The sequence below is a fragment of the Leptosomus discolor genome, chromosome 1, assembly GCF_034619465.1.
Source record: "Leptosomus discolor isolate bLepDis1 chromosome 1, bLepDis1.hap2, whole genome shotgun sequence".
NCBI classification, from domain to species: domain Eukaryota; kingdom Metazoa; phylum Chordata; class Aves; order Leptosomiformes; family Leptosomidae; genus Leptosomus; species Leptosomus discolor.
The window spans coordinates 23,972,151-23,986,107 of record NC_141391.1 but is presented as its reverse complement, the minus strand read 5'-3'; positions in this window follow the sequence as shown (position 1 = coordinate 23,986,107).

Sequence of the window (13,957 nt, the reverse complement as noted above, 5' to 3'; positions counted from 1 at the left end):
GTGCCCAAGCATTACGTCCGTGATTTGGGTCCCACTAGATCAGGCACCCTGGAAGGCAGAGACCGTCCCTTCCCTGCTGAGACTTTTCAGGGTAGGGATCTGACCCTGTACGCTGACCCTTAACGTCTTTACCAAGTCCCGCTGGTGCACTCACCCCGGTGGGCTTGGAGACTGGGTGATCGACTCAAGAGGGGAGCCAGCGATGGTGCAGCACGGAGCGGCCAGGGGGAGGAGGCCAACAGTGGCAGCAACTCAAGGCCCTAAAGGTGAGCTTAGGGTTCAGTACAAGTCCACTTTGTGTCCCAGTGGTGGAAAGCCTTGTGCAGGGATGTTGGATTCCTCAGAGAACACAGCCTGCTGCGACAATTCGTTCAGTCTGTGTCTGTACACGTGTGGAGATACATGCGCGCACGTGTGTATGTGTATATATACGCACACAATGTGTGGTGCTTCAGTAGTTTGTACCTAAATGACATAAAAAACATGTTTTAAAGCTGTGTTTACGTGTCTTTTTCTAAACATCTGTGAAGGCCCTCTTGGGTGGCACTGTTAATTTTTGTACAATAAGCAATCTGGTTGTATGAAGTAATAAATGTACATGTAGAGTCTGTTTGTCTCGCTCGGGTTGGGCTCTGAGCGCTTTGCTGCTAACTGTTTCCAAAGGCTGCCATACAATGCAGATCTTTTCAGCATGTCACAGTGGTGTAGGACTCACCAAAGTCCTGGACAGAGAGCAGTTAAAGCAGACTCTGTTTTTTTTGGATAACGCTGTCAGCAGTGCTTTCCCTCTTAAATTGGCCTTTCGTTGCCACAGGCTATAAAATGGAGAATGCTCCAATGCCCAGCACATGGAAGGAGGGTGGGGGAGAGGAGAGGAGAGCAGAGGCCCCAGCAGATGTTCAGTGTTAGCACCTGATTCAGACCTCACAGAACCAGGCAGGCTGTTTCATTATTTGCCCCGGGGCTGGAAGTATAATCAGGCTCCAGAGAAGCCATATCATCAGCTGTCTGTGACCAGAAGACTTTCAAGAGGAAAACTTCTGTTAGGAAAGAAATTTCAGACTTGGAAAGAGACCCCAAGTCTCCTGGGACTGAGTTGATTATTTGAATTTTCTCACTAAGTTCCTTATGAAAGAATGTGTAGTTTCCAGTGTTTCATAATGCCTCAAACATGAAAGAGTGAGCAAGGGAAATTGCTGATCAAGGGATTTCAGGAGAGGTCAAATCTTTGTATAGAAAGTTCAGCTCACCCCAGTTTAAAAGAGACTGTGAAATAGCAAAGGTGCACTGACTTGTTCTGATCATGGTAAAGATGAAAAAGCTTGTGGGCTGTAAAGAAGTCCTCCGTCAAGGGAGCAAAGACTTAGCTCTATAATCCGGGCACGAGGAGGTGGAAGCAGCAGAGCAAATAGTGAAAAATTGTCTGGTTTTGGAATAAGCCACCCTGAGTCAGATTGTGGACTCAGATTTTTTTCACATGTGTAGTGACAGGTACGTACATGATGAACACGCAGGTGACACTGTGCTGCCAGGGAGCAAGCAGGGAGCCTGGGAGTGCCCGAGCAACACGCTGGTGTATATCGGGTGTCAGCACCATGGCGGCAGCCAAGGCCTACTCCGTGCAAGCCGCCCACCGAACAACGCTGTAGGTGCAGGCTGCGGCCGAGCCAGGCAGGAGTAACCTCAGCCCTCTGATGGAGAAAAGCAGACTGTGTAAAGCCGCCTGTGTTGATGGTAGCAAAGGCAGAGAGATGCTTCAGCTCTGAGAGTGTGGCACACGGTCTTTTTCCCTGCTCACATTAAGTGTTTCGTGAGAGGGCTGTGTGAAAGCTGGGCTGTGGCTGTGGATGCCTCAATCGCCTGTGTGTCAGAGCCTGACTTCCACACGAAGCTATGCTGACAGGGCTGCAGCAGCAGGGATGTTCCCACCTCCCGTAGCACAGGGACATTTGACCCTCTCTGCTTTCTAAGCCAGGCTGGTTTTGTGTGCTGGTTATGCCCCACGTACCGCATACACGGTTGTTCAGTACCTGTGATAGATGAGCTGCTTTTGTGCAGCACAGAGCTGTCTTCTGATCAGCTAAAGTGCCATGCTCCTCCTGCATGTCTGCACCTAGATGTCTTGGAAAGATCCAGGCTCTTTTCCTCTTCTTTAGGAGGCCTCAACTATCATTAAAAGCGTATAGGATGAGGAGCCGTGGCTAACCTGATTGCCCAATGCAAGAACACTGAACAGCCGAGGACGTGCCACAAGGCAAGTTCTGGCTTTGTTAGGAAAATGCTAAGTGTGGGGATGGGCTGGGGCAGAGTTAGGGTCAGACCATGTCCAAGCTCTTTTCTGGCTTTTGTGTATTTGTGACTTCTTTGTTGTAATAGGAACGTTTTTCTCAGAGTTAGGGGGAAGTTTTTGGTTCAGTGTCTGAGTTAGGGTTTTGGGGATCCGATGATCTGTTTGGTACATGAAGCTGCTGAGCCCATTCCCAGCATGCTTACTTTTGGAGGAAATCCTCATGCATCCTGCTTGGCTGTCTGGCTGTACAGTAAGCAGTGTAGCTTTGTGCAGTTGCTTAAATATAATATTTAGGATATTAATTTGGCAAAGAGAGAAATTCTTACTGCTAGTTTACAACTTTGTTGCTTCTATTCATGAGCAGTCCCTTGCCTAAATTGTTCAACTGATGTAAAAGAAACTATCTTGGAAGTAAGAGTTTTCTGAACTTGACTTTGGAAAGCAAGAAAGGTAGAAAAATACTTGCCTAGGGGAAGGTACCGGAGTACCCAAGACGTTGAGAGCTGAAATGTCTTCTTTTTGTGGCTTTCCTTTTTGTCTAGCAGTTATGCTGCTGGGTTGCACTTTCTGGTTCCAATTTGGTTTGAAATAATTACCATTGTTTATCCATCTCTCAGACAGCCTTTGCAGATGAATTGGTTCCACAGAGCCCTCTTTTGCTTAGCCGTTGGTGTTCTTGCACAGCGTGTTGTGTGACATCTAATTGAACAGGCTGATGGCATGAGACCTTCCTTGTGAAGTAAAGGTCACCCAAATGGTGAAGGTGAGAGGAACTGCACTGAATACCAATTTGACTGGCAGTAACAGAAACCATAGCAACTCTGCACAGGGTTTATAAATATAACCAAGAAGAAAAAAGGGAATCGTGTTAAGGAGCTGCTGACAACACTGCAGTACGCACGTTGATAAAAACAGTGGTCTCCGCATCTTTGCCAGTGAGGGGAACGTCTGGAAGAGGGTGGAAGTGACGGGGTGGACACAGGAAGCCAACTGCAGGTGCCGCCGGGAGGTTTCATCGCCCAGCCTTGCTGCTTAAAAACATGCCAGTCTCCACAGCTGGTTTGTTACGGCCACTACAAAAACTGCCTTTTAGGTAATTAAATTTGACTTTCTAATAGCCTGCTTCCGTCTTGAAATGTCTTCAAACTTTGGGATGTGCTGGGGCCCGGAATGTTTTTGGAGGGCTAGAAGAATAAGGAGACGTTAATAGCGATGTGTTTCTGTAGGGTCCTGGGGCTTTGTTGTGCTGGGTACTGTTTGGGTGCACAAGAAGAGATGCTGCAAATGTTTCTGGGCAGTTGAGGTGGTAGAAAGATGAGGAGCGAGCTGGAAGTGAAATCACTCACCCAAAGTCCTGGGATCAGCGGAGGAGACAAAACTGTCCCTCTGACTCTCAGTTCCTGATCCTAAAGCATACAATAGTGTTTTTTAAGTTGCTTTTGATTTTTTTCAACTGAATCTGAAGATCCCTGTGTTGTGAATTAAACACAGTAAGTTTGTTCTCTTAAATACCTTCTGCAGGCCCTTAACAAGTAGTCTGTGGTGCTCCTGGGGGCTGCAGATCATAGTTTGAAAAGCACTGGCCCGTGTCATCCTAAGCTTCCCTGAATTTCTTATGGAAGGGAGTCTATAATGGATGCTGTTGATTTTATTTTCCTCTTGTTAGTTAGTGCAGAAAGATGAAGCTCAGTGAATGTGAGGTGCTTCTGGGGAGTTTATTTACAGTGTGGGGTTTTTTCTGTGTAGATGAGCATTTCATCAGCATATGGCACAGCCATTTAAAATAAATATTTGGCTTTCCTTAATTTATGCTTGTGTAGAAAGGTCCCTGAGTATGCATATCTATCCCTCTGTTGTATCTAATTAGACATTTCTACCATGGTGCTGGGGGACCGGGCACCTTCCCGTTCACTGAGGAGCTGAGATTCACGCGCTCCTCCCCTGCGTGATGGATCCACATGGCCCAGCTCGAGGGGAGCAGGGCAGGCGGCTGGCCCCTCCGCTGGTGGGGCTGCCAGCAGCACACCGGCGGCACTGCCGGCTCAGCCTCCCTTCTCTGGATCCTGGGAATTTAGATTTATTTAAACTGGGAACCTGCCCAGCTTAAGCAAATGCTTGGCGCCCTGTCCTTGCTCACCTCCTTCACCAGCCAAGGCAGCTGTGGTTTTGCAAGACACAACCCCAAGCGAAGCGTGTGAGAGCAAACAGCTTCGGCTGGGGAGATGCCTGAGGAGGAGGTCAGGCAGTGGTGGGGTCGGACGATGTGCTGGGCTGCGTCCCTGCATGCCCACCTGGTCCAGGCAAGGGAAATCAATGGTGAGGAGAGGGAAAAGCACTCCCCCAGGTATGCGATACGGGCATGGATGGGAGAAGAGCGGGAAACTTATTTTAGAACAAAGGAATGAATGAAAAACTAGTCAGTTTTAAGATGGAGTGGAGCCTGATGCAGCCAGTGACCCAGGAGGCCTTTTCCAGCTCTGTGGCATATCCAGATGTTTTCTGTTCTCACAGATGATTTGAAAACTTTCTACTAGTTTCCAATCTAAATAAGTTCACACTTGATTTGTATCCATCTGATCTTGTGCTAACGTCATCTTCTAACAAAGGGTTCTTACTCCCTGATATTTATCCTACAGCCCTGAATGTATTTATAGAATCATCATATAAAGCAACACCTCGTGCTGTGTTAGACTGTACAAGCTCCTTTGGCCTCTTTTAGAAGACAGATCCTCTTCCTCTCCACCTGAGCCTGTTTGGGTTTTTAACAGAGATCACCAGAAGTGTACACGGTGTGTCCATAAGCTGCGCACAGCAAGTTACCCAGTAAGGTGAGGAAAAACAGAAATTGCCATCATGATATGTTCCTGTAATCACGTAAATAAACCCAAGTATTTGGTTGTGTAACCTACAGGAGGGCAGAAGGCTTAGGTATATAGGTATATAAGGCACAGCAACTAGGGCTCATTAGGTAACTGAGGTGATGGTAGGCAGTGGGATACACAAGGAAGGGAGGGAAGGTGCAGGAGCTCTCTGGGCAATGGTGAGAGAAAAGATTTGGGTATTCTGTTCACAGGGGATGCAGCTAGGAGCACCCATGTGGTTTGAGACCACAGCATTTCTGGGAGTGTTTGGATGCTGCCCAGACAAAGGGGAAGAAGAGATTTGGGACCAGCTAAATTCCAGGGGTAGGATGGCCACAAGTAACCAGGGATGAGTGTGAATGTGGAGTGACAGGATGGACCGCATCTACCTTCTGACAGTCTCTGCCTTTCTCCTGCGTATGCACAGAGCCCAGCCAGGCCTGGGTTATCCTGGCACTTGCACTCAGGTCCCCACTGCCACGAGTACCCAGTCACTCTGTGCAGGACCCTGCTGGTACATGGTTCTCTCTTCTTCCTCTCAAGCTGTCCAGAAGCAAAACCAAACTGCAGCCTCCCAAAGGAAGCTGTTGAGTGTTTGGCATCAGAAACCCTATTATGCAAAAAATGAACCCACTTAGATTGATTCTGTTCAGCAGATTCCCTTCATATCTGGTAGTGGTTGTTACAGCCAAGGTGGGGATAAAACTATTGTGCTTCTGCTTCTTGGTGATGGGGACCGTTCTGTGGTTTTTTGGTCATGTTGCTCTCCTGGGACTGTGTGTGGGTGTGCCGGCAGCCTGCAGTGGCTGCATGTAGACATCCATAGCTTTGCTGCAGAGGGTTTGGGGACCCTGGAAGCCTGAAGGCTTCATCTCCCATTAGAGACCCAGCAACTCTGCTTCTCAAAGACTTCTTCCAAGTAGAGGTATTTTATGCCTTGTTTCAGTTCTCAGACCTTCTGCTAGGAGTTAACCTGCAGGCTGCCTGGCCAATATTTTCCTCTAATGGTGCAGAGCAGTTTTAAGAAGAAAAAAATCTCTGTCACACTTAAGAAAACAATGCCTGGCCAGATTTGGTAAAGGACATGAACAGACTTGTATCTGAACACACCTGACAGAGCCCACCCACAGCTTCTCAAAGGAGAGTCGCACTTGCTTGAGATGGTGTTGATTATGATCAGGGAAGGACTGTGGAACAGGATGAGGAAGAGGTTGGTGGTAGGAGTTCCTGCTGCTGGAGCAAGTCCTGGTATGATGATGCAACTGCCCAAGTTAGGATCCATGGCTGATTTAGGGGATCAAGTTTGGAGCTCCTCTTGCCCAACCGCAGATGTCACCCAGACTCCCTGTAGAGGGGGTGGAGAGAAATTGGCAAGCTTAGGATGAGAGTTCTTTGGGACATCTAAGATGCCTTCTCCGGGATCAGTTGAGCAGCACCTCCAGAGTGCCATTTATTATACAGGGAGTCAAGGAGAAGCAGTTTATATGCTGAATTTTGGGTGGGAGGAACCTCTCTGTGTTGGTCTCTATCTCTTCAGTGCCCCCTGCCCTCAATGTCCCACCAGCATTGCAGCCCGGTGGTTACCTACCTTCAGATGTCCCGTGGTCCCTCAGTGTCTTGGGTGCAGGCACAAAGCACATGCACCTTTGACCACCCTGGTATCTCAGTCAATCCCAAGCTCTGTCTCAATGCAGCTTTCTTTTGCAGACAGTTAAACCCGCTCCTTGCTTCCTGGAAGGCTCCTGGGTTTAGTTTTTCCCGAACCAAGGTTAGCCCAGCCTGGCCAAGTGGGACCAGCACACTCAAAGTAGTGAGACAGAGTTGGTAGCATGGAAACGTCGAGGCTGTGCACCTCCATCCACCATGAGCAGGGGGAGATAGGACAGGACAGAGATATTTTTCCCAGGAAGCTGTAAATATTGATACTAATTAGGCAGGATCTGCCAGGATCAGCAGAGGGGATTCTTCCTTTAGCAGGAGAGAGGAAGGCATGAGAAATTTGGGAGTTGTCAGGAGCCTAAAGAAGGCTGAACATCCAGAGCTCAGACTGTTGTACAGATGCTTTCTCTCATAATTCTGCAGCATCTTTCCCTTAGACAACAGCATCCCACAGATGCCAAAGCAGAGTCATCTTTCCCTCGGGCCGCTCCTGCCCAACAGTTGCCAGTGGATCTGCTGTGCGGGTACACTGGGCAGTGGGAAGGGTGGGGTACAGCCTGGCTTTCACCATGCCTCTCCGTGATTCCTAAACGTGTAACGTGGGCTGGCCAGGTCAGCAAGCGGCTTTCTGACAACACCCTGCAGTGCAGTGACCAGGCTAGGACAGGGGTAAGAGATGGACACTGCCCGTGTCTGCTCCTCCTTTAACAAAACTTGCTAACAAATCTGAGCCTCAGGAGGGGAGGACAAGAGAGAAGGGGGTGTTGGAAAGACCCAAGACTTTGCACCGTGCTTTATTTTATAAATCTGTCCTGTGTGGCTTCTTCTGCTTGCCTGTGGGGCTGGGAAACATTTTTTCCCTCTTTGATATATAGATTTTGGCTCCTTTCTCTCAAGCTATGGCTGCACTTGTGCTCCCATCAGCATAAAAATCACTTGAGTTCTTATGTCTTCCCGTTCACCCTGGCAAAGGGGATGAAGATTCAGGAGAGGAGGTGCCAAGTGGTGCACTTGAGGTGATGCATGAAACCAGCCAGGTCTCCCCATCCTTCAGGGTGGGGTCAAGCTCATTTCCAGCTAGATCTGCCCTGCACAAGGCTGAGGGCGCTCCTGGGGAAGGTGACTGAAAATACTGTTACTTACACCAAATGCACTGAAAGGGAGATGATGAGTGTGCTCTGTCTGTGATCTATGCTCTGAGACAACAGATTCATAATTTATATGGCTTTGGTGGTTAAATCGTGGTTTCTCGTAGCTGGTGAGTTTTGCTAACACGTGGTGAAACCAAATCCCTAGATTTGGGTTGCAGAAGGACTCAGATGCCCTCACTTTCTCCTCCTTGGATAGATGGTTGTGCTTTGCAGCTGGGATAAGCTAATTCACCCCAGAAACCCCCCTGCTGCTGCAGAGAATTGGTTGTCCCCTCGTCTCTCAGTGCAGCACGCTAGATTTTTGTCTCTTACAAGAAGTTTGAAGCTGATTGAGAAGAGTGCTCAAAACGTGTTTATTGCCACGCTGCCCACTCCCACCCATCTTCTCCTGGCAATGCAAACCCCTCTCTGAAGGAGATGTCGTATTTTCCCTTTCCTGTGCCAATGATCCTCTGGTCCTGCCCAGTGAATACCCGTAAAGCATGTGTACAGCCTCCACCAAAGTCCAGTGGCTCAGCAGGCTGTGTGGGTGCCCCTGTTCTGGGCTAGAGCGAGGTGTCTGTGGGGTAAGAAGCTGTGATCTCTTCGGAGCTAACGCTGAAGGGAAGTGTCCTGCAGCAAACCCACTGGGATCCCCCCCCCCCCCCGCAATGCACGAAGACTTTCAGGACACTTTGAGGAGAAAGGGGAACACAAAGGAAACGCTGCTGCTGCCAGACAACAGGCAGCTGGAGGGATGAGGCGGATGAAAAAATGTCACTTGCTGGGGATCAAAAATCTTTCAGACTCTCCTCCCGGACTACATGCTTCTTGCCGGGCTGCCTGCTTCCACCCATCTGCCCTGCAGTGGGAGAAGGCACAAACCCAACAATTGCTCTCTTCTCAATGGAGGGGGACAGAGGGTGCCATTACAGGGGTGCTGCTAAGAAAATTGATCTTCCTGTGGGCTCAGCATCTTCTCAGAGACCCGTGGCAGATGAGTGGCCTGGTTGTGTGAGGTGCTGGACAGGCACGCAGAGAATGACCACACTAGCCTGAACAAGAAACCCGGGACACCAGTGAAACAAGCAAAGATGGGCAAAGGAAGAGGCAAGGGCAGGGACTGCAGATCGATCATGGACATGGTCAGGGTGTACTGGCGGCTTGCTGCTGTCCCCTATGCTTGTTAGCAAAGATATGGATGGTGTCCTCCAAGAGGAGATCAAACAGAGCCTTTGCTGAAGGAAGCTGCCCAGACCACTGCCATGGGACATCTTGGCAGGTAGCTCCCAGAGCCAACTGGGGCACTGTGGGGTGCAGGCAGCTGGACAGGGCTCTGCCTGCTATTTACATAGACGAGACTGGGACCATTTTCTCCCAAACAGAGGTGGCAACCTACCTCCTGGCTTGGCTTTCTGAAGGATTTCTGCTTCCACCAGGGTTTTGCAGCTGCTGTTGCTACATGACACAAAGCTGAATCACTTGCATCTCGGGGAAGCTCTGTTCTTCATGTTCAGTTTTGAAAGAAATTAATTTTTTCTTTAAGAATGAGTTTAGCATGCTACGAAACAAATGTTTCAGTATCTCCTCCAGTCTCTCAGGACTCGTTATGAATTTACATTTAAGCCTTGTTTTTTATTTAAGCCTCAGAATTTTCTGTGTAATTTTCCTGTACAAAGAGGAATATTCAGCTATTGAGTGTGCAGAACCCACTTGCTCAGCCAGCATAAATCCCTCGAACGGGGTTTTATATGCTGTGTATGTGGAGCTTAAAACCCTTTTGATTTAGGGCTCCTTGGGATGTGGTACTTGCACCAGATTGGTAAATATTGACGTTTCTTAAGCCACGCAGAGGCTGCAGAGCACAAGAGCTCAGCTGGGAGGGATTCAAAGTGCTGCTGAACTCTGAATTCTTGAAGACCACTTGACTCCTAGAGCCAACAGAAACCTCCTGAATGTGGCCATCTGCAGATATATGACCTTAAGAGAGCAAGAAATCGTCGGGGAAAGAAAGGGTTCAAACTGCTTTCAAGATTCATAAGCACGTGAGGAAGTTTTAAGAGCTAGAATAGCTTAATAGTTGCTTTACTGCCCAGCAGCTTTCTGTTTGTGCGTCTAGCGGCTGTAGCTGGGGGCTGGATGCAGTTCCTGGCCTCAGGGCTGGGTTCAGGGCACGAAGCTCTTGCTCAGAGCAGCTTTAGCTTTAAAGCAACTGCAAAAGTTTGTGTGCAAAGTGCTGACTGCAAACATCCACCAGGAGAAAAAACAAGAGGAATGTGTACGCGCCAGGCTCGTTTAGAAACCGCCGATGATTTACAAAGTGAGCTTAATTGGAAGTTTCTCTTTGCGGCTTTTGGATGTGTTATTTTTCTGATGCAGACGTGTAGGAGCCGTTTAAAAAGTCCATGTTTACTAATGAGGGGTTGCATAATTTGGGATATATTTATTAACTGTACGTGTGCAGGATGGGGAAATGACTTGAGCAGCAGCAGCAGTGCAGGGAAGGGTCTGGGTGTCTCAGGGCATTACCAGCCAGGCGTGAGGGACTGGCATCCCGCTCTCCTGATGGAAGAAAGGGCCTCTTGTCCTCGTCCCCTGGGCGTCTGTCCCCAGTACTGGCGGTGCCATTAAGCAAACACATGGGATCTGAGGGCCTCCAAAGAAAGGCAGAAAGAAGCAGAAGAGCTGGAGAGATATATGGTCTATGGAGGAAAGTGCTCAGAATGAGGCTTGCTATATTTTAAAGAAAAAAATCATTAAGAGGGTTTAACCCTATTTTTTTAAAGATCTATTTTAAAAGAGTCATTAAAAATCTAAAAAGGAAAATATACTAAAAATCTGTGAAGAGGGAGAGGGTATACTATTCTTGGTGTCCACTGTGGGTAGGATAGAGGGAAACAGGCTCAAGTTAACATATGGGATATTTGGAAGTGTTGTGGAGACCCCATCCCAGTGAGGTGTGTCTGAACTACAGCCTGTCCCCCACAAACGGCACTGGAGGAGCCATTCTGCCTGTGAGCAGGGGAGTGGACTGAGTGATCCTCCAGACCTAGTCCTGATGAGTTCTGCCACAATTTGGGCTTTGCAACCTTCATCCTCTTCTCCTGCATACTGAAGACGTGAGTTTATAAGCTGCTTCATGGAGCTGCTGCTGGCACCCACCGACAGAAGCAGTGGGAAATGTTCAGTTTCAGGAGCCTGACGACATTTTTCTCACCAGGCTGGATGAACATCTCTGTGTACGACCATGCTGGCCAGAGCATTCCTGTGTGGAGATACTGGGGCCAGCTGGGGTGCTGGCATTCACCACCTGGTTCCACGGTCCTGAAGGTGTTCACGTGGGAGCAGCCTGATACCTCTGTGTGTCTGAGAGCCCCAGTTCTCTCTCCCTGTATCGCTCCCCAGCTTTGAAGCGACGATTAGCTTACTAACAGTTTATTAATGTTAGGGGACTGAATTGCCTCCCCAAGGATTTTGTCCAAGAACATGATGGGCAACTGGAGAAAAAGGGCATATGAAATGAAATGTGGAATTTTGTTTCCGTGATGCTGAATTCTGTCACCTCCCAGGCTGTATTCAGGCAAACACATCTCAATTTTCATCCCTCGGGAATCCCTGCCTGACATGCAGAATTAGCATCCAAATTTGTCTTGAACACCTCAAGAAATGCAGCACCCATCACTCACTTTGCAATTTTCTTCTGAGGGTTAACATCCTTATGGTTAAAAAGTACTCCTCATTTCTAATTCAGCTCAGCATGTTCGCCAGTGCCCATCACTGTCCATCTGTGTGCCATTCTCAGGCTAAATTTTTAGTACCCACTTAGCATCCTGTATTTTCTCTCCACACATGTACTTATACACATCATCAAATCACTTCTCAGTTTTCTTTCTGACAAGTTACAGAGGCTGACCTCTAGAAGTCTCTCCCTGTAAGTGGTTTTCTTCAGCTCTCAAACCATTTTTTATGGCTCTCTTCTTTGCCCGCTCCAATTTTTTGATGTCCTCTTTAAAATATGGCACCTCAGCAGGATGCAGTATTCTAGTGTCAATCTGACCAAGGACATACACAGAGATAAAATCACCTTCTATTCCACTTCACAGTCCTGTTGCTTATACACAGAAGGACCAAATTAGCTCTTTCTGCTACAGCAGACAGAAAAATAGGTCCCACATTTAAGAACCAGAAGGCTAGATAGTGGTATTAAAAAGAGAAAAATGGAGCCAACATGAAAGCAGAATTACAAACTGAGGCAGCATTAATAGCACAGTGTGATACTAGCCTGAACACATTAGTTGAAATAAAATGCTGAGAAAACAGTTTATTCCACTTCAGAGCCTTACTGCAAGCCTAGGCTGCTGTGATGGCTCCTGTGTGGTGGGCAGGCTGTGCACCGGGGGCCTGCCGATGTGCCGGGGCAGATGGGGAGTTGCAGCAAGGAGGGTGAGTTACTCCCGCATTGCACGGCTGCACTTGGGAGACCCTTGGTAAATCGTGCCACCAGGCTCGGTGGAGGCATGAGGCAACCTCTGATCCTTCCCGGGGTCAGCCCACAGCTGAGTGCTGATAGATCAGCCCTGCAAACTGTGTGGTGCCATCAGGGCTCTGCATACACGAAGGCACTCCCAGCCCTTCATGCTCTCTGTCTTTGACATGCGACACTTTTCACAGGCAGTAAATTCCCAAATTCCCGTGCCTGGTGTCACCTGCTGAACGCAGAGTCACTGTGTCATTTGCAGATACATTTTCAGTACACGTCCTCAGCGTAAGCCTCATCTTCCTGTATTAGAGACAGTGACCTGACCCCAATTGCTCTAAAATTTCTGAGAGATTCCCCGAGGCAGCTCAAGGGTAGCATGCCCTGTGCCCAGCGGCCAAGTGTCCTGGTCTTTGAAGACTTTCTGTGAGATAGTTCCTTAGTCTCCTTCTTCCTCATTTCTGTATCTGTAAAATAGGCTTAACAGTTTTGGGTGCTGCTAAGATGCTCAGTTCCCACCCTAAGTTTTCTTGCCTAAGTGCTTATTGTTTGTGCTATTGCACTGCTTCTGCTCTCACAGCAAGGGTGACAAGGTGTCTTCTTCCTCCCTACTAACCTGCTGGTGCAACACTGGGTTTTGACCCCTGGTGCTTGGGCACTCTGGGAACCTGGATGCCGAGGGCACTCTAAGGCCTGTGCTTGCTGCGTGTGCTTCCCGTTGGACCCACGTGGAAGGATGTCCTTCCCTCAGGGGAGGAATGAAAGCCAGGGAGAGGAGCACTGGTATAGAGAGACAAGTGTTGGGGGACTGATGAACTGGAGAGAGCCTGGTGGAGGGTCACCAAGATGGCTGGAGCACATGAGGTACCAGGAGATGGTGAGAGAGCTGAGTTTATTCAGTTGGAGGAGAAGGCAGAGGGGAGATCTCATTTTTGCCTACAACTACCCTGTGGGAGGTCATAGGGAATACAGACAGACCTTTCTGGCAGATGCATGGTGAAAGGATGAGAGACAGCGCAAGAAATTCTGTTTAGATATAGGGCATCAGGTTGGCACCATGAGAGTGGTCAGACACTGGCACAGGTTGCCCAGAGAGGTGGCAGTGTCTCTGTCCTTAAAAGTGTTCAAACTCATCGCAGTGCTGATCAGCTTGATGTAACTGGACATACCTAGAGCTGGGCTGGTACCTGATGACTTCCAGAGGTCCCTTCCAACCTCAGTTATTCTGTCGTTCTCTGACACATTTGAAGTAACCTGTAGGGCAATGGCAGCAAGGTGACAACAGCCATAATCTCTTGAAATCCAGGCTAGGAAAATGGCTTATTGGAATAGGAATAGGATAAAATCCCATTCTCCTTCAGCACCACTTTTATTAAAGAAAGCAGTGTCATCTCAGCCCAACAAGCAGTATTTCACCTTGGACAAGGTCAATGCACAAAGGAGCTGAAGGGTGAGCTGTGCTGTTGATGGCTCTTTGTCCAGAGATGCCCCAGGTGCCCTACAAACGCTGCTGGGAGCTCTTGTAGAGGCCACAGCTGCA